We start from the raw sequence: 26,525 nt of genomic DNA on the forward strand, positions 1-26,525 counted from the left end.
CAACTTTTTCCCAAAATTTTCAATATTCCCCAATTTGCCCCAAATTTACACACATTGATGGCATTTCTGCCTGGATGCTGCGTCTGAAATTTTAGCTCTCTATCTCCTTCCTTGTCACAGATATGGGCTTTTCAAGTTTTCTCCAGTTTCAAAAATTGATGACCCGGGTCAACATTTTTAGAAAATTTTCAATATTCCCCAATTTGCCCCAAATTTACACACATTGATGGCATTTCTGCCTGGATGCTGTGTCTGAAATTTTAGCTCTCTATCTCCTTCCTTGTCACAGACATGGGCTTTTCAAGTTTTCTCTAGTTACAAGAATCGATGACCCGCGGGTCAACATTTTTAGAAAATTTTCAATATTCCCCAATTTGTCCCAAATTTACACAAATTGATGGCATCTCTGTCTGGATGCTGCGTCTGAAATTTTAGCTCTCTATCTCCTTCCTTGTCACAGATATGGGCTTTTAAAGTTTTCTCCAGTTTCAAAAATTGATGACCCGGGTCAACATTTTAAGAAAATTTTCAATATTCCCCAATTTGCCCCAAATTTACACACATTGATGGCATTTCTGCCTGGATGCTGCGTCTGAAATTGTAGCTCTCTATCTCCTTCCTTGTCACAGACATGGGCTTTTCAAGTTTTCTCTAGTTACAAGAATCGATGACCCGCAGGTCAACGTTTTTAGAAAATTTTCAATATTCACCGATTTGTCCCAAATTTACACAAATTGATGGCATTTCTGCCTGGATGCTGCGTCTGAAATTTTAGCTCTCTATCTCCTTCCTTGTCACAGATATGGGCTTTTCAAGTTTTCTCCAGTTTCAGAAATCGATGACCCGGGGGTCAACTTTTTTCCCAAATTTTCAATATTCCCCAATTTGCCCCAAATTTACACACATTGATGGCATTTCTGTCTGGATGCTGCGTCTGAAATTTTAGCTCTCTATCTCCTTCCTTGTCACAGATATGGGCTTTTCAAGTGTTCTCCAGTTTCAAAAATCGATGAGACAGGTCAACATTTTTAGAAAATTTTCAATATTCCCCAATTTGCCCCAAATGTACACACATTGATGGCATTTCTGCCTGGATGCTGCATCTGAAATTTTAGCTCTCTATCTCCTTCCTTGTCACAGACATGGGCTTTTCAAGTTTTCTCTAGTTTCAAGAATCGATGACCCGCGGGTCAACATTTTTAGAAAATGTTCAATATTCCCCAATTTGTCTCAAATTTACACAAATTGATGGCATTTCTGTCTGGATGCTGCGTCTGAAATTTTAGCTCTCTATCTCCTTCCTTGTCAGAGATATGGGCTTTTAAAGTTTTCTCCAGTTTCAAAAATTGATGACCCGGGTCAACATTTTTAGAAAATTTTCAATATTCCCCAATGTGCCCCAAATTTACACACATTGATGGCATTTCTGCCTGGATGCTGCGTCTGAAATTTTAGCTCTCTATCTCCTTCCTTGTCACAGTTATGGGCTTTTCAAGTTTTCTCCAGTTTCAAAAATTGATGACCCGGGTCAACATTTTTAGAAAATTTTCAATATTCCCCAATTTGCCCAAAATTTACACACATTGATGGCATTTCTGTCTGGATGCTGCGTCTGAAATTGTAGCTCTCTATCTCCTTCCTTGTCACAGATATGGGCTTTTCAAGTTTTCTCTAGTTTCAAGAATCGATAACCCGCGGGTCAACATTTTTAGAAAATGTTCAATATTCCCCAATTTTTCTCAAATTTACACAAATTGATGGCATTTCTGTCTGGATGCTGCGTCTGAAATTTTAGCTCTCTATCTCCTTCCTTGTCACAGATATGGGCTTTTCAAGTTTTCTCCAGTTTCAAAAATTGATGACCCGGGTCAACATTTTTAGAAAATTTTCAATATTCCCCAATTTGCCCCAAATTAACACACATTGATGGCATTTCTGTCTGGATGCTGCGTCTGAAATTGTAGCTCTCTATCTCCTTCCTTGTCACAGATATTGGCTTTTAAAGTTTTCTCCAGTTTCAAAAATTGATGACCCGGGTCAACATTTTTAGAAGATGTTCAATATTCCCCAATTTGTCCCAAATTTACACAAATTGATGGCATTTCTGTCTGGATGCTGCGTCTGAAATTGTAGCTCTCTATCTCCTTCCTTGTCACAGATATGGGCTTTTAAAGTTTTCTCCAGTTTCAAAAATCGATGACCCGGGTCAACATTTTTAGAAAATTTTCAATATTCCCCAATTTGCCCCAAATTTACACACATTGATGGCATTTCTGCCTGGATGCTGCGTCTGAAATTTTAGCTCTCTATCTCCTTCCTTGTCACAGATATGGGCTTTTCAAGTTTTCTCCAGTTTCAAAAATCGATGACCCGCGGGTCAACATTTTTAGAAAATTTTCAATATTCCCCAATTTGCCCCAAATTTACACACATTGATGGCATATCTGCCTGGATGCTGCGTCTGAAATTTGAGCTCTCTATCTCCTTCCTTGTCACAGATATGGGCTTTTCAAGTTTTCTCCAGTTTCAAAAATTGATGACCCGGGGGTCAACATTTTTAGAAAATTTTCAATATTCCCCAATTTGCCCCAAATTAACACACATTGATGGCATTTCTGTCTGGATGCTGCGTCTGAAATTGTAGCTCTCTATCTCCTTCCTTGTCACAGATATGGGCTTTTAAAGTTTTCTCCAGTTTCAAAAATCGATGACCCGCGGGTCAACATTTTTAGAAAATTTTCAATATTCCCCAATTTGCCCCAAATTTACACACATTGATGGCATTTCTGTCTGGATGCTGCGTCTGAAATTGTAGCTCTCTATCTCCTTCCTTGTCACAGATATGGGCTTTTCAAGTTTTCTCTAGTTTCAAGAATCGATGACCCGCGGGTCAACATTTTTAGAAAATGTTCAATATTCCCCAATTTGTCTCAAATTTACACAAATTGATGGCATTTCTGTCTGGATGCTGCGTCTGAAATTGTAGCTCTCTATCTCCTTCCTTGTCACAGATATGGGCTTTTCAAGTTTTCTCCAGTTTCAAAAATTGATGACCCGGGTCAACATTTTTAGAAAATTTTCAATATTCCCCAATTTGCCCCAAATTAACACACATTGATGGCATTTCTGTCTGGATGCTGCGTCTGAAATTGTAGCTCTCTATCTCCTTCCTTGTCACAGATATGGGCTTTTCAAGTTTTCTCTAGTTTCAAGAATCGATGACCCGCGGGTCAACATTTTTAGAAAATTTTCAATATTCCCCAATTTGCCCCAAATTTACACACATTGATGGCATTCTGTCTAGATGCTGCGTCTGAAATTTTAGCTCTCTATCTCCTTCCTTGTCACAGTTATCGGCTTTTAAAGTTTTCTCTAGTTTCAAAAATTGATGACCCGGGTCAACATTTTTAGAAAATGTTCAATATTCCCCAATTTGCCCCAAATTTACACACATTGATGGCATTTCTGTCTGGATGCTGCGTCTGAAATTGTAGCTCTCTATCTCCTTCCTTGTCACAGATATGGGCTTTTCAAGTTTTCTCCAGTTTCAAAAATTGATGACCCGGGTCAACATTTTTAGAAAATTTTCAATATTCCCCAATTTGCCCCAAATTAACACACATTGATGGCATTTCTGTCTGGATGCTGCGTCTGAAATTGTAGCTCTCTATCTCCTTCCTTGTCACAGATATGGGCTTTTCAAGTTTTCTCTAGTTTCAAGAATCGATGACCCGCGGGTCAACATTTTTAGAAAATTTTCAATATTCCCCAATTTGCCCCAAATTTACACACATTGATGGCATTTCTGCCTGGATGCTGCGTCTGAAATTGTAGCTCTCTATCTCCTTCCTTGTCACACATATGGGCTTTACAAGTTTTCTCCAGGTTGAAAAATCGATGACCCGGGTCAACATTTTTAGAAAATTTTCCATATTCCCCAATTTGCCCAAATTTACACAAATTGATGGCATTTCTGTCTGGATGCTGCGTCTGAAATTTTAGCTCTCTATCTCCTTCCTTGTCACAGATATGGGCTTTTCAAGTTTTCTCCAGTTTCAAAAATCGATGACGCGGGTCAACATTTTTAGAAAATTTTCAATATTCCCCAATTTGCCCCAAATTTACACACATTGATGGCATTTCTGTCTGGATGCTGCGTCTGAAATTGTAGCTCTCTATCTCCTTCCTTGTCACACATATGGGCTTTACAAGTTTTCTCCAGGTTGAAAAATCGATGACCCGGGTCAACATTTTTAGAAAATGTTCAATATTCCCCAATTTGTCTCAAATTTACACAAATTGATGGCATTTCTGTCTGGATGCTGCGTCTGAAATTTTAGCTCTCTATCTCCTTCCTTGTCACAGATATGGGCTTTTCAAGTTTTCTCCAGTTTCAAAAATTGATGACCCGGGTCAACATTTTTAGAAAATTTTCAATATTCCCCAATTTGCCCCAAATTTACACACATTGATGGCATATCTGCCTGGATGCTGCGTCTGAAATTTTAGCTCTCTATCTCCTTCCTTGTCACAGATACGGGCTTTTCAAGTTTTCTCCAGTTTCAAAAATTGATGACCCGGGGGTCAACATTTTTAGAAAATTTTCAATATTCCCCAATTTGCCCCAAATTAACACACATTGATGGCATTTCTGTCTGGATGCTGCGTCTGAAATTGTAGCTCTCTATCTCCTTCCTTGTCACAGATATGGGCTTTTCAAGTTTTCTCTAGTTTCAAGAATCGATGACCCGCGGGTCAACATTTTTAGAAAATTTTCAATATTCCCCAATTTGCCCCAAATTTACACACATTGATGGCATTTCTGCCTGGATGCTGCGTCTGAAATTTTAGCTCTCTATCTCCTTCCTTGTCACAGTTATCGGCTTTCAAAGTTTTCTCCAGTTTCAAAAATTGATGACTCGGGTAAACATTTTTAGAAAATGTTCAATATTCCCCAATTTGCCCCAAATTGACACACATTGATGGCATTTCTGTCTGGATGCTGCGTCTGAAATTTTAGCTCTCTATCTCCTTCCTTGTCACACATATGGGCTTTACAAGTTTTCTCCAGGTTGAAAAATCGATGACCCGGGTCAACATTTTTAGAAAATTTTCCATATTCCCGAATTTGCCCCAAATTTACACAAATTGATGGCATGTCTGTCTGGATGCTGCGTCTGAAATTTTAGCTCTCTATCTCCTTCCTTGTCACAGATATGGGCTTTTAAAGTTTTCTCCAGTTTCAAAAATCGATGACGCGGGTCAACATTTTTAGAAAATGTTCAATATTCCCCAATTTGCCCCAAATTTACACACATTGATGGCATTTCTGTCTGGATGCTGCGTCTGAAATTGTAGCTCTCTATCTCCTTCCTTGTCACAGATATTGGCTTTTAAAGTTTTCTCCAGTTTCAAAAATTGATGACCCTGGTCAACATTTTTAGAAGATGTTCAATATTCCCCAATTTGTCCCAAATTTACACAAATTGATGGCATTTCTGTCTGGATGCTGCGTCTGAAATTGTAGCTCTCTATCTCCTTCCTTGTCACAGATATGGGCTTTTAAAGTTTTCTCCAGTTTCAAAAATCGATGACCCGGGTCAACATTTTTAGAAAATTTTCAATATTCCCCAATTTGCCCCAAATTTACACACATTGATGGCATTTCTGCCTGGATGCTGCGTCTGAAATTTTAGCTCTCTATCTCCTTCCTTGTCACAGATATGGGCTTTTCAAGTTTTCTCCAGTTTCAAAAATTGATGACCCGCGGGTCAACATTTTTAGAAAATTTTCAATATTCCACAATTTGCCCCAAATTTACACACATTGATGGCATATCTGCCTGGATACTGCGTCTGAAATTTGAGCTCTCTATCTCCTTCCTTGTCACAGATATGGGCTTTTCAAGTTTTCTCCAGTTTCAAAAATTGATGACCCGGGTCAACATTTTTAGAAAATTTTCAATATTCCCCAATTTGCCCCAAATTAACACACATTGATGGCATTTCTGTCTGGATGCTGCGTCTGAAATTGTAGCTCTCTATCTCCTTCCTTGTCACAGATATGGGCTTTTCAAGTTTTCTCTAGTTTCAAGAATCGATGACCCGCGGGTCAACATTTTTAGAAAATTTTCAATATTCCCCAATTTGCCCCAAATTTACACACATTGATGGCATTTCTGTCTGGATGCTGCGTCTGAAATTGAAGCTCTCTATCTCCTTCCTTGTCACAGATATGGGCTTTTCAATTTTTCTCCAGTTTAAAAAATTGATGACCCGGGGTTCAACTTTTTTCCAAAATTTTCAATATTCCCCAATTTGCCCCAAATTTACACAAATTGATGGCATTTCTGTCTGGATGCTGCGTCTGAAATTTTAGCTCTCTATCTCCTTCCTTGTCACAGATATGGGCTTTTAAAGTTTTCTCCAGTTTCAAAAATCGATGACGCGGGTCAACATTTTTAGAAAATTTTCAATATTCCCCAATTTGCCCCAAATTTACACACATTGATGGCATTTCTGTCTGGATGCTGCGTCTGAAATTTTAGCTCTCTATCTCCTTCCTTGTCACACATATGGGCTTTACAAGTTTTCTCCAGTTTCAAAAATTGATGACCCGGGTCAACATTTTTAGAAAATTTTCAATATTCCCCAATTTGCCCCAAATTTACACACATTGATGGCATATCTGCCTGGATGCTGCGTCTGAAATTTTAGCTCTCTATCTCCTTCCTTGTCACAGATACGGGCTTTTCAAGTTTTCTCCAGTTTCAAAAATTGATGACCCGGGGGTCAACATTTTTAGAAAATTTTCAATATTCCCCAAATTAACACACATTGATGGCATTTCTGTCTGGATGCTGCGTCTGAAATTGTAGCTCTCTATCTCCTTCCTTGTCACAGATATGGGCTTTTCAAGTTTTCTCTAGTTTCAAGAATCGATGACCCGCGGGTCAACATTTTTAGAAAATTTTCAATATTCCCCAATTTGCCCCAAATTTACACACATTGATGGCATTTCTGCCTGGATGCTGCGTCTGAAATTTTAGCTCTCTATCTCCTTCCTTGTCACAGTTATCGGCTTTCAAAGTTTTCTCCAGTTTCAAAAATTGATGACTCGGGTAAACATTTTTAGAAAATGTTCAATATTCCCCAATTTGCCCCATATTGACACACATTGATGGCATTTCTGTCTGGATGCTGCGTCTGAAATTTTAGCTCTCTATCTCCTTCCTTGTCACAGATATGGGCTTTTCAAGTTTTCTCCAGTTTCAAAAATCGATGACCCGCGGGTCAACATTTTTAGAAAATTTTCAATATTCCACAATTTGCCCCAAATTTACACACATTGATGGCATATCTGCCTGGATGCTGCGTCTGAAATTTGAGCTCTCTATCTCCTTCCTTGTCACAGATATGGGCTTTTCAAGTTTTCTCCAGTTTCAAAAATTGATGACCCGCGGGTCAACATTTTTAGAAAATTTTCAATATTCCCCAATTTGCCCCAAATTTACACACAGTGATGGCATTTCTGTCTGGATGCTGCGTCTGAAATTGAAGCTCTCTATCTCCTTCCTTGTCACAGATATGGGCTTTTAAAGTTTTCTCCAGTTTCAAAAATCGATGACGCGGGTCAACATTTTTAGAAAATTTTCAATATTCCCCAATTTGCCCCAAATTTACACACATTGGTGGCATTTCTGTCTGGATGCTGCGTCTGAAATTGTAGCTCTCTATCTCCTTCCTTGTCACACATATGGGCTTTACAAGTTTTCTCTAGGTTGAAAAATCGATGACCCGGGTCAACATTTTTAGAAAATGTTCAATATTCCCCAATTTGTCTCAAATTTACACAAATTGATGGCATTTCTGTCTGGATGCTGCGTCTGAAATTGTAGCTCTCTATCTCCTTCCTTGTCACAGATATGGGCTTTTCAAGTTTTCTCCAGTTTCAAAAATTGATGACCGGGGTCAACATTTTTAGAAAATTTTCAATATTCCCCAATTTGCCCCAAATTTACACACATTGATGGCATATCTGCCTGGATGCTGCGTCTGAAATTTTAGCTCTCTATCTCCTTCCTTGTCACAGATACGGGCTTTTCAAGTTTTCTCCAGTTTCAAAAATTGATGACCCGGGGGTCAACATTTTTAGAAAATTTTCAATATTCCCCAATTTGCCCCAAATTAACACACATTGATGGCATTTCTGCCTGGATGCTGCGTCTGAAATTTTAGCTCTCTATCTCCTTCCTTGTCACAGTTATCGGCTTTCAAAGTTTTCTCCAGTTTCAAAAATTGATGACTCGGGTAAACATTTTTAGAAAATGTTCAATATTCCCCAATTTGCCCCAAATTGACACACATTGATGGCATTTCTGTCTGGATGCTGCATCTGAAATTTTAGCTCTCTATCTCCTTCCTTGTCACAGATATGGGCTTTTCAAGTTTTCTCTAGTTTCAAGAATCGATGACCCGCGGGTCAACATTTTTAGAAAATTTTCAATATTCCCCAATTTGTCCCAAATTTACACAAATTGATGGCATTTCTGCCTGGATGCTGCGCCTGAAATTTTAGCTCTCTATCTCCTTCCTTGTCACAGATAGAACATTTTCAATATTCCCCAATTTGTCCCAAATTTACACAAATTGATGGCATTTCTGTCTGGATGCTGCGTCTGAAATTGTAGCTCTCTATCTCCTTCCTTGTCACAGATAGAAAATTTTCAATATTCCCCAATTTGTCCCAAATTTACAAACATTGATGGCATTTCTGCCTGGATGCTGCGTCTGAAATTGTAGCTCTCTATCTCCTTCCTTGTCACAGATATGGGCTTTTCAAGTTTTCTCTAGTTTCAAGAATCGATGACCCGCGGGTCAACATTTTTAGAAAATTTTCAATATACCCCAATTTGTCCCAAATTTACACAAATTGATGGAATTTCTGTCTGGATGCTGCGTCTGAAATTTTAGCTCTCTATCTCCTTCCTTGTCACAGATATGGGCTTTTCAAGTTTTCTCCAGTTTCAAAAATCGATGACCCGGGGGTCAACTTTTTTCCAAAATTTTCAATATTCCCCAATTTGCCCCAAATTTACACACATTGATGGCATTTCTGCCTGGATGCTGCGTCTGAAATTGTAGCTCTCTATCTCCTTCCTTGTCACAGATATGGGCTTTTCAAGTTTTCTCCAGTTTCAAGAATCGATGACCCGCGGGTCAACATTTTTAGAAAATTTTCAATATTCCCCAATTTGTCCCAAATTTACACAGATTCTGTCTGGATGCTGCGTCTGCAATTTTAGCTCTCTATCTCCTTCCTTGTCACAGATATGGGCTTTTCAAGTTTTCTCTAGTTTCAAAAATTGATGACCCGGGTCAACATTTTTAGAAAATTTTCAATACTCCCCAATTTGCCCCAAATTTACACACATTGATGGCATTTCTGCCTGGATGCTGCGCCTGAAATTTTAGCTCTCTATCTCCTTCCTTGTCACAGATAGAAAATTTTCAATATTCCCCAATTCGTCCCAAATTTACACAAATTGATGGCATTTCTGTCTGGATGCTGCGCCTGAAATTTTAGCTCTCTATCTCCTTCCTTGTCACAGATATGGACTTTTAAAGTTTTCTCCAGTTTCAAAAATCGTTGACCCGTGTGTCAACTTTTTTCCCAAATTTTCAATATTCCCCAATTTGCCCCAAATTTACACACATTGATGGCATTTCTGCCTGGATGCTGCGTCTGAAATTGTAGCTCTCTATCTCCTTCCTTGTCACAGATATTGGCTTTTAAAGTTTTCTCCAGTTTCAAAAATTGATGACCCGGGTCAACATTTTTAGAAAATTTTCAATATTCCCCAATTCGTCCCAAATTTACACAAATTAATGGCATTTCTGCCTGGATGCTGCGTCTGAAATTGTAGCTCTCTATCTCCTTCCTTGTCACAGATATTGGCTTTTAAAGTTTTCTCCAGTTTCAAAAATTGATGACCCGCGGGTCAACATTTTTAGAAAATTTTCCATATTCCCCAATTTGTCCCAAATTTACACAAATTGATGGCATTTCTGCCTGGATGCTGCGTCTGAAATTTTAGCTCTCTATCTCCTTCCTTGTCACAGATATGGGCTTTTCAAGTTTTGTCTAGTTTCAAGAATCGATTACCCGGGGGTCAACTTTTTTCCAAAATTTTCAATATTCCCCAATTTGTCCCAAATTTACACTCATTGATGGCATTTCTGCCTGGATGCTGCGTCTGAAATTGTAGCTCTCTATCTCCTTCCTTGTCACAGATATGGGCTTTTAAAGTTTTCTCCAGTTTCAAAAATTGATGACCCTGGTCAACATTTTTAGAAAATTTTCAATATTCCCCAATTTGACCCAAATTTACACACATTGATGGCATTTCTGTCTGGATGCTGCGTCTGAAATTTTAGCTCTCTATCTCCTTCCTTGTCACAGATATGGGCTTTTCAAGTTTTCTCTAGTTTCAAGAATCGATGACCCGCGGGTCAACATTTTTAGAAAATTTTCAATATTCCCCAATTTGTCCCAAATTTACACAAATCAATGGTATTTCTGTCTGGATGCTGCATCTGAAATTTTAGCTCTCTATCTCCTTCCTTGTCACAGATATGGGCTTTTAGATTTTTCTCCAGTTTCAAAAATCGATTACCCGGGGGTCAACTTTTTTCCCAAATTTTCAATATTCCCCAATTTGCCCCAAATTTACACACATTGATGGCATTTCTGCCTGGATGCTGCGTCTGAAATTGTAGCTCTCTATCTCCTTCCTTGTCACAGATATGGGCTTTTCAAGTTTTCTCCAGTTTCAAAAATTGATGACCCTGGTCAACATTTTTAGAAAATTTTCAATATTCCCCAATTTGCCCCAAATGTACACACATTGATGGCATTTCTGTCTGGATGCTGCGTCTGAAATTTTAGCTCTCTATCTCCTTCCTTGTCACAGATATGGGCTTTTCAAGTTTTCTCCAGTTTAAAAAATCGATGACCCGGGGGTCAACTTTTTTCCAAAATTTTCAATATTCCCCAATTTGCCCCAAATTTACACACATTGATGGCATTTCTGCCTGGATGCTGCGTCTGAAATTGTAGCTCTCTATCTCCTTCCTTGTCACAGATATGGGCTTTTCAAGTTTTCTCCAGTTTCAAAAATTGATGACCCTGGTCAACATTTTTAGAAAATTTTCAATATTCCCCAATTTGCCCCAAATTTACACACATTGATGGCATTTCTGCCTGGATGCTGCGTCTGAAATTGTAGCTCTCTATCTCCTTCCTTGTCACAGATATGGGCTTTTCAAGTTTTCTCTAGTTTCAAGAATCGATGACCCGCGGTTCAACATTTTTAGAAAATTTTCAATATTCCCCAATTTGCCCCAAATTTACACAAATTGATGGCATTTCTGTCTGGATGCTGCGTCTGAAATTTTAGCTCTCTATCTCCTTCCTTGTCACAGATATGGGCTTTTCAAGTTTTCTCCAGTTTCAAAAATTGATGACCCGGGTCAACATTTTTAGAAAATTTTCAATATTCCCCAATTTGTCCCGAATTTACACACATTGATGGCATTTCTGCCTGGATGCTGCGTCTGAAATTGTAGCTCTCTATCTCCTTCCTTGTCACAGATATGGGCTTTTCAAGTTTTCTCCAGTTTCAAAAATTGATGACCCGCGGGTCAACATTTTTAGAAAATTTTCAATATTCCCAATTTTCACCAAATTTACACACATTGATGGCATTTCTGCCTGGATGCTGCGTCTTAAATTGTAGCTCTCTATCTCCTTCCTTGTCACAGATATGGGCTTTTCAAGTTTTCATCAGTTTCAAAAATTGATGACCCTGGTCAACATTTTTAGAAAATTTTCAATATTCCCCAATTTGCCCCAAATTTACACACATTGATGGCATTTCTGTCTGGATGCTGCGTCTGAAATTTTAGCTCTCTATCTCCTTCCTTGTCACAGATATGGGCTTTTAAAGTTTTCTCCAGTTTCAAAAATCGATGACCCGGGGGTCAACTTTTTTCGAAAATTTTCAATATTCCCCAATTTGCCCCAAATTTACACACATTGATGGCATTTCTGTCTGGATGCTGCGTCTGAAATTTTAGCTCTCTATCTCCTTCCTTGTCACAGATATGGGCTTTTAAAGTTTTCTCCAGTTTCAAAAATCGATGACCCGGGGGTCAACTTTTTTCCAAAATTTTCAATATTCCCAAATTTGCCCCAAATTTACACACATTGATGGCATTTCTGCCTGGATGCTGCGTCTGAAATTGTAGCTCTCTATCTCCTTCCTTGTCACAGATATGGGCTTTTCAAGTTTTCTCCAGTTTCAAAAATTGATGACCCTGGTCAACATTTTTAGAAAATTTTCAATATTCCCCAATTTGCCCCAAATTTACACACATTGATGGCATTTCTGCCTGGATGCTGCGTCTGAAATTGTAGCTCTCTATCTCCTTCCTTGTCACAGATATGGGCTTTTCAAGTTTTCTCCAGTTTCAAAAATTGATGACCCTGGTCAACATTTTTAGAAAATTTTCAATATTCCCCAATTTGCCCCAAATTTACACACATTGATGGCATTTCTGCCTGGATGCTGCGTCTGAAATTGTAGCTCTCTATCTCCTTCCTTGTCACAGATATTGGCTTTTAAAGTTTTCTCCAGTTTCAAAAATTGATGACCCGGGTCAACATTTTTAGAAAATTTTCAATATTCCCCAATTTGTCCCGAATTTACACACATTGATGGCATTTCTGCCTGGATGCTGCGTCTGAAATTGTAGCTCTCTATCTCCTTCCTTGTCACAGATATGAGCTTTTCAAGTTTTCTCCAGTTTCAAAAATTGATGACCCGGGTCAACATTTTTAGAAAATTTTCAATATTCCCCAATTTGCCCCAAATTTACACACATTGATGGCATTTCTGTCTGGATGCTGCGTCTGAAATTGTAGCTCTCTATCTCCTTCCTTGTCACAGATATGGGCTTTTCAAGTTTTCTCTAGTTTCAAGAATCGATGACCCGCGGGTCAACATTTTTAGAAAATGTTCAATATTCCCCAATTTTTCTCAAATTTACACAAATTGATGGCATTTCTGTCTGGATGCTGCGTCTGAAATTTTAGCTCTCTATCTCCTTCCTTGTCACAGATATGGGCTTTTTAAGTTTTCTCCAGTTTCAAAAATCGATGACCCGGGGGTCAACTTTTTTCCAAAATTTTCAATATTCCCCAATTTGTCCCAAATTTACACACATTGATGGCATTTCTGCCTGGATGCTGCGTCTGAAATTTTTGCTCTCTATCTCCTTCCTTGTCACAGATATGGGCTTTTCAAGTTTTCTCCAGTTTCAAAAATCGATGACCCGCGGGTCAACATTTTTAGAAAATTTTCAATATTCCCCAATTTGCCCCAAATTTACACACATTGATGGCATTTCTGCCTGGATGCTGCGTCTGCAATTTTAGCTCTCTATCTCCTAACTTGTCACAGATATTGGCTTTTAAAGTTTTCTCCAGTTTCAAAAATTGATGACCCGGGTCAACATTTTTAGAAAATGTTCAATATTCCCCAATTTGCCCCAAATTTACACACATTGATGGCATTTCTGCCTGGATGCTGCGCACTTTCATCATCATCATCATCATCATCGTCACACAGTGGCTCGTGTACTTCACTTCTCATGTGCATTCAATCTTGTCATATTATGCCCATGTGCAATACTCATTTTCTGAATGTATGCTTTCATATAAGATAAGATAAGATACAACTTTATTCTCCCGAGGGACATTGGTTGTTGACAGAGGGAGTGAAACATGAGGGAGGAGGACCAGGTGAGGCCTGCTGCTCAGAGGGCCAAATTGCTTACGGCACCAGGATTCCCAGGCGGTCTCCCATCCAAGTACTAACCTGGCCCGACGCTGCTTAGCTTCCGAGATCAGACGAGATCAGGCGTGTTCAGAGTGGTATGGCCGTAAACGAGGAGAGCAGCCACACAGAGGCTCTTTATAGGTGAGACAGACCCAGTTCAAGTCACCGTGTACAGATGACTACACTCAAGTTCATGTATATCACAATTTACATGATGGCTTCATCAGAAACACACATTTCTGGATAATGAAGTCTTACCTCATGAAACTGATAATCATCACATAGAACATTAAGAGGGACCACTTACATCTCTGACGCTCACTTTCATCATCATCATCATCATCATCATCATCATCATCATCGTCACACAGTGGCTCGTGTTCTTCACTTCTCATGTGCATTCAATCATCTCATATTGTGCAAATGTGCAATACTCATTTTCTGAATGTATGCTTTCATGTAAGATAAGATAAGATACAACTTTATTCTCCCGAGGGACATTGGGTGTTGACAGAGGGAGTGAAACATGAGGGAGGAGGACCAGGTGAGGCCTGCTGCTCAGAGGGCCAAAATGCTTACGGCACCGGGTATTCCCAGGCGGTCTCCCATCCAAGTACTAACCTGGCCCGACGCTGATTAGCTTCCTAGATCAGACGAGATCGGGCGTGTTCAGAGTGGTATGGCCGTAAACGAGGAGAGCAGCCACACAGAGGCTCTTTATAGGTGAGACAGACCCAGTTCAAGCCACCGTGTACACATGACTACACTCAAGTTCATGTATATCACAATTTACATGATGCCTTCATCAGAAGAACACTAACATTTCAGATAAGATAAGATACAACTTTATTCTCCCGAGGGAAACTGCGTGTTCACAGAGGGAGTGAAACATGTGGGAGGAGGACCAGGTGAGGCCTGCTGCTCAGAGGGCCAAAATGTTTACTGCACCGGGTATTCCCAGGCGGTCTCCCATCCAAGTACTAACCTGGCCCGACGCTGATTAGCTTCCGAGATCAGACGAGATCAGGCGTGTTCAGAGTGGTATGGCCGTAAACGAGGAGAGCAGCCACACAGAGGCTCTTTATAGGTGAGACAGACCCAGTTCAAGTCACCGTGTACACATGACTACACTCAAGTTCATGTATATCACAATTTACATGATGCCTTTATCAGAAACACACATTTCTGGATAATGAAGTCTTACCTAATGAAACTGATAATCATCACATAGAACATAAAGAGGGACCACTAACATCTCTGACGCTCACTTTCATCATCATCATCATCATCATCATCATCATCATCGTCACACAGTGGCTCGTGTACTTCACTTCTCATGTGCATTCAATCATCTCATATTATGCCCATGTGCCATACTCATTTTCTGAATGTATGCTTTCATATAAGATAAGATAAGATACAACTTTATTCTCCCGAGGGACATTGGGTGTTGACAGAGGGAGTGAAACATGAGGGAGGAGGACCAGGTGAGGCCTGCTGCTCAGAGGGCCAAAATGCTTACGGCACCGGGTATTCCTAGGCGGTCTCTCATCCAAGTACGAACCTGGCCCGACGCTGCTTAGCTTCCGAGACCAGACGAGATCAGGCGTGTTCAGAGTGGTATGGCCGTAAACGAGGACAGTAGCCACACAGAGGCTCTTTATAGGTGAGACAGACCCAGTTCAAGTCACCGTGTACGCATGACTACACTCAAGTTCATGTATATCCCAATTTACATGATGCCTTCATCAGAAAAACACTAACATTTCAGATAAGATAAGATACAACTTGATTCTCCCGAGGGAAATTGCGTGTTCACAGAGGGAGTGAAACGAGGAGGACCAGGTGAGGCCTGCGGCTCAGAGGGCCAAAATGCTTACTGCACCGGGTAATCCCAGGCTGTCTCCCATCCAAGTACTAACCTGGCCCGACGCTGATTAGCTTCCGAGATCAGACGAGATCGGGCGTGTTCAGAGTGGTATGGCCGTAAACGAGGAGAGCAGCCACACAGGGGCTCTTTATAGGTGAGACAGACCCAGTTCAAGTCACCGTGTACAAATGACTACACTCAAGTTCATGTATATCACAATTTACATGATGCCTTCATCAGAAACACACATTTCTGGATAATGAAGTCTTACCTAATGAAACTGATAATCATCACATAGAACATAAAGAGGGACCACTAACATCTCTGACGCTCACTTTCATCATCATCATCATCATCGTCACACAGTGGCATGTGTACTTCACTTCTCATGTGCATTCAATCTTCTCATATTATGCCCATGTGCAATACTCATTTTCTGAATGTATGCTTTCATATAAGATAAGATAAGATACAACTTTATTCTCCCGAGGGACATTGGTTGTTGACAGAGGGAGTGAAACATGAGGGAGGAGGACCAGGTGAGGCCTGCTGCTCAGAGGGCCAAATTGCTTACGGCACCGGGTATTCCCAGGCGGTCTCCCATCAAAGTACTAACCTGGCCCGACGCTGCTTAGCTTCCGAGATCAGACGAGATCAGGCGTGTTCAGAGTGGTATGGCCGTAAACGAGGAGAGCAGCCACACAGAGGCTCTTTATAGGTGAGACAGACCCAGTTCAAGTCACCGTGTACGCATGACTACACTCAAGTTCATGTATATCACAATTTACATGATGCCTTCATCAGAAGAACACTAACATTTCAGATAAGATAAGATACAACTTTATTCTCCCGAGGGAAATTGCGTGTTGACAGAGGGAGTGAAACATGAGGGAGGAGGACCAGGTGAGGCCTGCTGCTCAGAGGGCCAAAATGCTTACTGCACCGGGTATTCCCAGGCGGTCTCCCATCCAAGTACTAACCTGGCCAGACGCTGATGAGCTTCCGAGATCAGACGAGATCTTGCGTGTTCAGAGTGGTATGGCCGTAAACGAGGAGAGCAGCCACACAGACGCTCTTTATAGGTGAGACAGACCCAGTTCAAGTCACCGTGTACACATGACTACACTCAAGTTCATGTATATCACAATTTACATGATGCCTTCATCAGAAGAACACTAACATTTCTGATAAGATAAGATACAACTTTATTCTCCCGAGGGAAATTGCGTGTTCACAGAGGGAGTGAAACATGAGGGAGGAGGACCAGGTGAGGGTTGCTGCTCAGAGGGCCAAAATGCTTACTGCACCGGGTATTCCCAGGCGGTCTCCCATGCAAGTACTAACCTGGCCCGACACTGCTTATCTTCCGAGATCAGACGAGATCGGGCGTGTTCAGAGTGGTATGGCCGTAAACGAGGAGAGCAGCCACACAGAGGCTCTTCATAGGTGAGAATGACCCAGTTCAAGTCACCGTGTACACATGACTACACTCAAGTTCATGTATATCATAATTTACATGATGCCTTCATCAGAAACACACATTTCTGGATAATGAAGTCTTACCTAATGAAACTGATAATCATCACATAGAACATACAGAGGGACCACTAACATCTCTGATGCTCACTTTCATCATCATCATCATCATCGTCACACAGTGGCTTGTGTACTTCACTTCTCATGTGCATTCAATCTTCTCATATTATGCCTATGTGCAATACTCATTTTCTGAATATATGCTTTCATATAAGATAAGATAAGATACAACTTTATTCTCCCGAGGGAAGTTGCGTGTTCACAGAGTGAGTGAAACATGAGGAAGGAGGACCAGGTGAGGCCTGCTGCTCAGAGGGCCAAAATGCTAACGGCACCGGGTATTCCCAGGCGGTCTACCATCCAAGTACTAACCTGGCCCGACGCTGCTTAGCTTCTGAGATCAGAAGAGATCGGGCGTGTTCAGAGTGGTATGGCCGTAAATGAGGAGAGCAGCCACACAGAGGCTCTTTATAGGTGAGACAGACCCAGTTCAAGTCACCATGTACACATGACTACACTCAAGTTCATGTATATCACAATTTACATGATGCCTTCATCAGAAGAACACTAACATTTCAGATAAGATAAGATACAACTTTATTCTCCAGATGGAAATTGCGTGTTGACAGAGGGAGTGAAACATGAGGGAGGAGGACCAGGTGAGGCCTGCTGCTCAGAGGGCCAAAATGCTTACTGCACCGGGTATTCCCAGGTGGTCTCCCAACCAAGTACTAACCTGGCCCGACGCTGATTAGCTTCCGAGATCAGACGAGATCGGGCGTGTTCAGAGTGGTATGGCCGTAAACGAGGAGAGCAGCCACGGAGGGGCTCTTTATAGGTGAGACAGACCCAGTTCAAGTCACCGTGTACACATGACTACACTCAAGTTCATGTATATCACAATTTACATGATGCCTTCATCAGAAACACACATTTCTGGATAATGAAGTCTTACCTAATGAAACTGATAATCATCACATAGAACATACAGAGGGACCACTTACATCTCTGACGCTCACTTTCATCCTCATCATCATCATTGTCACACAGTGGCTCGTGTTCTTCACTTCTCATGTGCATTCAATCTTCTCATAGTATGACCATGTGCAATACTCATTTTCTGAATGTATGCTTTCATATAAGATAAGATAAGATACAACTTTATTCTCCCGAGGGAAATTGCGTGTTTACAGAGGGAGTGAAACATGAGGAAGGAGGACCAGGTGAGGCCTGCTGCTCAGAGGGCCAAAATGCTAACGGCACCGGGTATTCCCAGGCTGTCTCCCATCCAAGTACTAACCTGGCCGGACGCTGCTTAGCTTCTGAGATCAGAAGAGATCGAGCGTGTTCAGAGTGGTATGGCCGTAAACGAGGAGAGGAGCCACACAGAGGCGCTTTATAGGTGAGACAGACCCAGTTCAAGTCACCGTGTACACATGACTACACTCAAGTTCATGTATATCACAATTTACATGATGCTTTTGTGACATACCCCCCATTTAGTCTTTTCTTTGGTCCCTTTTCCATTAAGTTGTGGCCTTTTATTTTCTTTTGTTACGATGTTGTTGCATGTTTTGGCCAGAAGTGGCGCTGTAGTACTGGGATATAATGCAGTTGCATAAAGGTGAGAGAGAGAAGAAGTAGCCACTGAGAACGGAAGGCGGGAGATGTAAATGGTGAAGTGAGCTGTATTGTGGTACATTTGGATTAAACGAAAAACTTTTCCCAGCACGCCGTTGAGAGTATTACTTTCTTCAAGTGTGCAACAAAATTGGCGCCCGAACAGGGACTCAACGTGATACAAAAAAGAAGTCTGAAGAAAAAAAAAAAGAACGAACGTTGGAACACGCAAAATGGAGCTGGAGCAGTTACAGGATCAGCTAACGGAGCTACTGTGTCGGCTAAACGTGGAACAGCTAAAAGAAGTGTGTATCCGAGCTAAAGTTTCATCAGGTAAGGAGAAGAAACACACGTTGATCCGAGCAATTAATGAGTCAGTAGAGAATGCTTTTGAAGTGGAGGAACAAGATGTAGCAGAGACATTTGGGCAAGAGTTGTTAGCTACAGCTAAGCGATTGAGAGAAAACGCGCCCAAACCAGAGAGGTATGATAAAAATGAAGAGGAGCTACAAAAGCTACAAAAACAGTATGCTGAAATGCAGTTGACATTCCAGACGTCGACCAAAATGCTCGAGGAGGAAATGAGTCGGCTTCGGGAAAAAATGAACAGGACGGCTAGCCCGCCAGAACTCCCATTCTCCAGAGCCCCTGAAGTGGTTATCAGACGCGAGTTTCGGATTAATGGCCAGATAGGTGAATTGGGGCAGAAAGACAAGTTATCATACACTAACCTCATGTACCAAATAGACTCTGAAAAACGTAAAGGCCACAGTGATGTAGAAATTGTTGAAGCCGTAGTAAAAGCTGCTACACCAGGGCTCAGTTTACGTGATATGCCGGAAGCCAAAAATAATTTGACACTCGTGCAGTTGAAGACGATTCTTAAAGCCCATTTCAAAGAAAACAACACTACAGATATGTTCCACAGACTCATTAACATAACTCAAGATGCAAAAGAATCCCCTCAGAATTTTCTTTTTCGTGCAGTTGAACTCAAAGAGAGGCTACTGGCGGCTGCAGAAGATGCCAGCTCAGATGTACAGTATAGCCCAGACCTCATTCAGAAGAAGTTTCTTAGGTCAGTCAGTACAGGACTACTGAGTGATAATGTTAAAATGCAGCTGAAACCTCACCTAGATGATCTAGGAGTGACTGACGAGATATTGATAGAGAAAATGAATGATGCTGCTGCTGTTGATTGGGAGACACAGCAGAAATTGAAGAAAAGTATCCCAAATAAGCCAGCCAGAATAAATGAGCTAAAAACAGAAACAACTACTTACCAGCTGTATAGTGACAGGGAAACAGACAATGACCAGCCATCTGAACACAGCACTTCAGTCAAGGCCAGTGTTAAAAGTCAGAAGATAAAAACTCCAAAAAGCTCTTCAGAAACTGAACTGATGGATGCAGTGAAACAGCTGAGAGAGGAAGTGGCTGAGCTGAGGAAGAATGTTCAGTACTCAGCACGACCATCTCACCAGTTCCAAAACAGAGGGAAGAGGGCATGCAGAGGATGTCAAGACCGGGGTGAAGAGGAACAGTGTGACCACTGCTTCAAATGTGGCCTGAGTGGACACCTCTCAAGAGGATGCAGAGGCCAAAGGAACTCAAGAGGCAACACTGATTCAGCTAATATCAAAGGACAGACTGTAGAATGTACCTCCCCTGACACTCAAGAACAGCATAGCAGGTCACTCAACAGCCCTACTATTCTTAGAGAAAGCATTGTACAATTAGAAGAGAGACTGCGAGCAGAAAGGTGTTCCCCAGGTGGAAGATTGGCAGGTTCTGCTTATATTAGCCACATCTCCCCTCGTCACCATTCACAGCTGCTGAGACTTATTGGAAAGAAGTGCATGGTGAGTTGCTACCTAGATGGGGTGAAGACTCAAGCCTTATGGGACACTGGATCGCAAGTCTGCCTTATCAATGAGACCTGGAGGAAGAACTGCATCCCAGAGGTGAAGGTACGGAGCACTGAAGAACTCCTCGGCCCTGGTCCTTTTGTGGGGAAAGCTGTCAACCAGACCGACATCCCTTTCCTAGGCTGGGTGGAGGTCACGTTCCACCTAGACCCATCACATGCTCCAGAGTTCACGCTTCAGGTGCCCATGCTCGTGACAGGTGAGAAAGGAGCAGCAGAAGAGCCAATCATTGGTTACAATGTAATTGAACTGTTGTTAAAGAATGGTGTGGAGGGTCCACATGAAGTAATAACACAGGCTGTGAGCACAGCTTTCTCTTTTAGCTGTAAAAAGACTGAAATGTTAGTGAAAATTATTCAAAACAGTGACCCTGAGTGCAGTGACGGCCTAGTGAGAGTGGGCAGGCAGAAGGAAGTGATCCCAGCAGGTCAGGTGAGAACTATAAAATGTGCTGTGAGAACAGGTCCTCTACTGTCCAGTCAAGAAGCCCTTTTTCTGCCTGATGAACATGCCCCCTGGCCAGATGGCCTGAGAATGTCAGAGAGCATGATGACTCTTAGCGAAGGGACATATTCTCGCATAGCACTGCCCATCACCAATAACACCTGTCATGATGTCACCCTGAGCCCACGCACAGTGTTGGGGCAGGTTCAACTGGTCAAAGCTGTCTATCCAGTGGACGCCAAGCCAGTCACTCCCCGACCAGCTTCTCCAGTCGAACGTCCAGAGGTCAGCAGGGAGGATGAGCCTGAGCCTGATGGAAGGACAGCGGTGGACGAGGAAAGGTGGGACCCACCAATCACACTGATTCACCTCCCCCTTGCTCAGCAGCAACAAGTGAAGCAGATGTTGAGGGAGGAATGCAGAGCGTTCGCCAGAGACGATGATGATGTGGGATACATCCCTTCCCTACAACTGAAAATCAGACTCACAGATACAACACCGGTAAGACGTACCTATGTGTCTGTGCCTAAGCCACTTCACAAAGAAGTAAAACAGTACTTAGAAGACTTGTTAAATAGGGGCTGGATCCAAAAATCTAGGTCACATTACTCATCTCCCATTGTCTGTGTGCGGAAAAAAGATGGGAACCTCCGTCTGTGCTGTGACTACAGAGAACTCAACCGTAAGTCTCTGCCAGATCGCCACCCTATTCCCCGCATTCAAGATATGCTAGATAGTTTACATGGGAGTGCATGGTTTTCAGTGTTAGATCAAGGCAAGGCCTACCATCAGGGGTTCGTGGAAGAAAGTAGTAGACCACTCACAGCTTTTATAACACCCTGGGGCCTATATGAGTGGATCCGAATCCCTTTTGGCTTGTCTACAGCACCCTCCGAATTCCAGCGCAGCATGGAGGAGTGTCTATCTGGACTCAGAGATGAAATTTGCGAGCCATATCTAGACGATAATCTGATTCATAGCCAAACATTTGATAATCACCTGAAAGATGTGAGAAAAGTGCTTCAGCGCTACCAACAGCACGGGGTGAAATTGACTGCAAAGAAATGTGAGCTCTTTAAGAACCAGGTCAGATTTCTGGGAAAGATCGTATCGAAGGAAGGCTACACAATGGATCCTGCAGAAGTAGCCCCAGTGCAAGAGATGAAGCAGAGGAAGCCAGCGACAGTGGGTGAGGTGCGGAAAGTGCTAGGATTCATCTCATACTACCGAGCCTATATCCCAAACTTCTCTCGCATAGCTAAGCCTCTCTATGCACTGCTGTGCGCTGAGATACCAGGCAGTGAGACCCCTAAAGGCACAAAGAAGCAGAAGGCTGGGGTGAGAAAGACAAAGCAAAGCCAGGTACCCTCACATCAACGTATCAGGCGGACAGAAGAACACAGTACAGTTCTCAGTCAGCTGATAGATTACCTCTCCAGTCCTCCTGTGCTGGGCTACCCAAACTTTGAAGAACCGTTCATTATGCATTGTGATGCGTCCCAGGATGGACTTGGAGCGGTGCTCTATCAAAAACAGGAGGGAAGGTTAAAGGTCATTGCGTATGGCTCCCGCACACTCTCTGCTCCAGAGAAGAATTACCATCTACATTCTGGTAAGCTAGAGTTTTTAGCAATGAAATGGGCTATATGCGAGAGGTTTAGGGATTATTTGTATTACACTCCATCGTTTGTAGTATATACAGATAATAACCCTCTGACATATGTGCTGACAACAGCTAAATTGAATGCCACGTTGCTGAGATGGGTGGCTGAATTGGCAGACTTAAATTAAGTACAGGCCAGGGAAGTCTAACTCTGACGCAGACGGGCTATCGAGAATGCCCCTTGACATAGAGAAGTATATGCTAACCTGTTCACAAAAGATACAGTCTGAGATCTTGGCCAGTGTCTCCAAAGGGTTGTCAGTTCACCAGGTGGAGAGAGAGCCGTTGCTGTGTCCAGTGACCATCACCACAGCCATCGCAGAGCTGAGCAGTGAGCCGCGGATGAACGCAGCAAAGCAGATCGCCCCTCAAGCACTGAGAGCCGCTCAAGACGAGGATCTACTGCTGAAGCAGGTGAAACAGCAGGTCGCACAACAGCAGTGGCCGAGGGTGAAAGACACTCACAGTGAGTTGGCAGTGTTTGCAAGGGAGAAAGCGAAGTTGGTGATTGATGCTGAGGATGTTCTCCGGCGACAGACAGCAACACGCACACAACTGGTTGTGCCTCCAAAGTTCCGTCCCCTCATCCTGAGAGAGCTGCATGAAGAGATGGGACACTTGGGCGTTGAACGGACACTCCATCTGATCCGTGAGCGTTTCTTTTGGCCTCATATGCAGAGAGACGTTGAGCATCACATCAACAAGGTCTGTAGCTGTGTGAAACGGAAAAGACCACAGAAAGCAGTAAGAGCACCACTTACCAGTATTGTGACAACATATCCCTTTGAGCTGGTCTCAATTGACTTCATGCACCTAGAGAAGTGTAAAGGAGGATATGAGTACATTCTGGTGGTCATGGACCATTTTACACGATTCGCTCAGGCGTATGCATGTACTAACAACAGTGCTCGAACTGCAGCTGAGAAGATATTCGGTGACTTTGTCCTCCAATTCGGCTTCCCCACGAAATTACACCATGATCAGGGTAGAGAATTTGAGAATAAGTTGTTTGCAGAGCTCCAAAAATACTCTGGCATCCAAGGTTCTCGCACCACCCCGTACCACCCCCAGGGGAACGGTCAAGTGGAACGCTTCAACCGCACCCTGCTGGCCATGTTGCGTAACCTAGATGACCAAGCTAAAGCAGATTGGAAGAATTCTCTTGCCAAAGTAATACACGCCTACAATTGCACGCCCAATGAGTCCACTGGATACGCACCATATTACCTGCTCTTTGGTCGTAACCCCAGATTGCCTATTGACATCATGTTCAGTATCCCCCACAGTGATGGCAGTGCATCTCATGATGACTATGCCAAGAAATGGAAACAGAGGATGGAGGAGGCGTACCAGTTAGCCTCCAAGGCTGCGAAGGCAAGCGGAGAGAGGGGGAAAAACCTGTATGACCGGAAGGTTCAAGGTGCAGAGCTGTATCCTGGCTGCAGAGTTCTCATTAGGAACTTGACTGAAAGAGGTGGACCCGGAAAACTCAGGTCATTCTGGGAAGACAAAGTCCATGTAGTGGTCAAGAGAAAACACCCAGAAAGTCCAGTTTATGAAGTACAACCAGAGGATGGCCAGGGCCGCACCAGAGTGCTTCATCGAAATCTGCTGCTCCCCTGTGACTTCCTGCCAGTTGAGTCACACAAGCCTGAAAAGAAAAGAGGTGAGAGACCACACAAAGAGAAAAAGACACCGACAAAACAGAATGCAGAACCCGAGTGTTCATCTGACTCTGAAGAGGATGACTGGCGATGCATGTCCAGATGGCCCCAAGGAGACTCCGCAGCACAAACCAGAAGGAACCTCAGACCAGAGGCTACAGAGTTTCAGCCACGGGCTGCAACACCAGCACCTGAGGGAGACGATGTGATGGGAGAACAGACCCTGTGGACATCAGACACGGACAGAGAGCAAGAAGAACAGATCGGGACTGGACTGGAAAATGAAGTGACTGTGACAGCAGGCCTGAGTGAGGATATAGAAGAGGCTGAGCTGGAGACCGCAAGCAATGAGGGAGAAGAGTATCCATCATCTTCACCACCTGCGAGACGATATCCTTTCAGAAATAGACCTGCACCCAAAACACTCGCATATGATAGGTTGGGGCAGCCCACAGTTAATTGAATTAAAGTTATGAGATTATATGATGCACTTTAAAGTTGTAAGTTCAAGCCATCCAGTTTTAAGATGAATACAATTTGTTAGTTCATGTCAAAGTCATATGATGGATGGAAAATGTTAATGTGTTGTTTAAAAGAAAAAAAATACTTTTAGTTTATATAGGCCCACACAAAGTCAGTTCTCACATTTAGAATCGCACAAGTATAACTGAAGAGGAAATGGTGGTTGTAAGATATTGTATTTACAGGAGTATGGTTGAAAAGACTAACTGTAAAGAGACTCTTATAACGAAATGATATGAAGAAAAGAGTTATTAGAATATATGAAGTGTGAGATTCTATGTGATTTCGCTACAGGTCAAAGATCACGCCTATTCCAGTCAAGACAAGCTGCCCGTGAACACAGCGGAGTAAATAGATAGTTGTCATAGTGCACAATGACTTCCTCTGTTTAACACATGACATTAAGGGGAGATAAGTGTGATGTGAAATCTGTCATTAGATATGTGTCTTGAATAATGGACTCTAACCTGGAAGTGATCAAATTGTCTTAAACAGGATGAACTGAGACGGGAAATGTCGGGACGACTTTTAGTTAAGCAGGGGAGAGTGTGACATACCCCCCATTTAGTCTTTTCTTTGGTCCCTTTTCCATTAAGTTGTGGCCTTTTATTTTCTTTTGTTACGATGTTGTTGCATGTTTTGGCCAGAAGTGGCGCTGTAGTACTGGGATATAATGCAGTTGCATAACGGTGAGAGAGAGAAGAAGTAGCCACTGAGAACGGAAGGCGGGAGATGTAAATGGTGAAGTGAGCTGTATTGTGGAAACTTTGGATTAAACGAAAAACTTTTCCCAGCACGCCGTTGAGAGAATTCGCTTCAAGTGTGCAACACCTTCATCAGAAGAACACTAACATTTCAGAAAAGATAAGATACAACTTTATTCTCCCGAGGGAAATTGCGTGTTGACAGAGGGAGTGAAACATGAGGGAGGAGGGCCAGGTGGGGCCTTCTGCTCAGAGGGCCAAAATGCTTACGGCACCGGGTATTCCCAGGCGGTTTCCCATCCAAGTACTAACCTGGCCCGACGCTGCTTAGCTTCTGAGATCAGACGAGATCGGGCATGTTCAGAGTGGTATGGCCGAAAAAGAGGAGAACAGCCACACAGAGGCTCTTTATAGGTGAGACAGACCCAGTTCAAGTCACCGTGTACACATGACTACACTCAAGTTCATGTATATCACAATTTACATGATGCCTTCATCAGAAACACACATTTCTGGATAATGAAGTCTTACCTAATGAAACTGATAATCATCACATAGAACATAAAGAGGGACCACTAACATCTCTGATGCTCACTTTCATCATCATCATCATCATCATCATCATCATCGTCACACAGTGGCTAGTGTACTTCACTCCTCATGTGCATTCAATC

General features: G+C 42.4%; 6 non-coding genes and 6 pseudogenes across 6 annotated transcripts; all 12 read right to left on the bottom strand.

The window, feature by feature from the left end:
- Positions 1 to 13,891: 13,891 nt before the first annotated feature.
- Positions 13,892 to 14,009, bottom strand: LOC143007220 (5S ribosomal RNA). The gene has a single exon (XR_012964415.1). It is a non-coding gene; the product is annotated as a 5S ribosomal RNA (ribosomal RNA).
- Positions 14,010 to 14,472: 463 nt separating this feature from the next.
- On the bottom strand, positions 14,473 to 14,591 carry LOC143007154 (5S ribosomal RNA). The gene has a single exon (XR_012964374.1). It is a non-coding gene; the product is annotated as a 5S ribosomal RNA (ribosomal RNA).
- A 245-nt stretch (positions 14,592 to 14,836) lies between these two features.
- On the bottom strand, positions 14,837 to 14,955 carry LOC143007151 (5S ribosomal RNA). The gene has a single exon (XR_012964371.1). It is a non-coding gene; the product is annotated as a 5S ribosomal RNA (ribosomal RNA).
- A 460-nt stretch (positions 14,956 to 15,415) lies between these two features.
- Positions 15,416 to 15,534, bottom strand: LOC143007216 (5S ribosomal RNA; annotated as a pseudogene).
- Positions 15,535 to 15,773: 239 nt separating this feature from the next.
- Positions 15,774 to 15,892, bottom strand: LOC143007237 (5S ribosomal RNA; annotated as a pseudogene).
- Positions 15,893 to 16,337: 445 nt separating this feature from the next.
- Positions 16,338 to 16,456, bottom strand: LOC143007263 (5S ribosomal RNA). Its single transcript, XR_012964427.1, has one exon. It is a non-coding gene; the product is annotated as a 5S ribosomal RNA (ribosomal RNA).
- Positions 16,457 to 16,701: 245 nt separating this feature from the next.
- Positions 16,702 to 16,820, bottom strand: LOC143007251 (5S ribosomal RNA; annotated as a pseudogene).
- A 245-nt stretch (positions 16,821 to 17,065) lies between these two features.
- Positions 17,066 to 17,184, bottom strand: LOC143007290 (5S ribosomal RNA). The gene has a single exon (XR_012964453.1). It is a non-coding gene; the product is annotated as a 5S ribosomal RNA (ribosomal RNA).
- Positions 17,185 to 17,629: 445 nt separating this feature from the next.
- On the bottom strand, positions 17,630 to 17,748 carry LOC143007212 (5S ribosomal RNA; annotated as a pseudogene).
- Positions 17,749 to 17,993: 245 nt separating this feature from the next.
- LOC143007148 (5S ribosomal RNA) lies at positions 17,994 to 18,112 on the bottom strand. The gene has a single exon (XR_012964368.1). It is a non-coding gene; the product is annotated as a 5S ribosomal RNA (ribosomal RNA).
- A 445-nt stretch (positions 18,113 to 18,557) lies between these two features.
- LOC143007245 (5S ribosomal RNA) lies at positions 18,558 to 18,676 on the bottom strand (annotated as a pseudogene).
- A 7,438-nt stretch (positions 18,677 to 26,114) lies between these two features.
- On the bottom strand, positions 26,115 to 26,233 carry LOC143007199 (5S ribosomal RNA; annotated as a pseudogene).
- Positions 26,234 to 26,525: the final 292 nt, after the last annotated feature.

This window comes from Genypterus blacodes, unplaced genomic scaffold, assembly GCF_046128005.1.
Source record: "Genypterus blacodes isolate CSIRO-AG114 ecotype Tasmania unplaced genomic scaffold, CSIRO-AGI_Gbla_v1 ptg000083l_1, whole genome shotgun sequence".
NCBI lineage: Eukaryota > Metazoa > Chordata > Actinopteri > Ophidiiformes > Ophidiidae > Genypterus > Genypterus blacodes.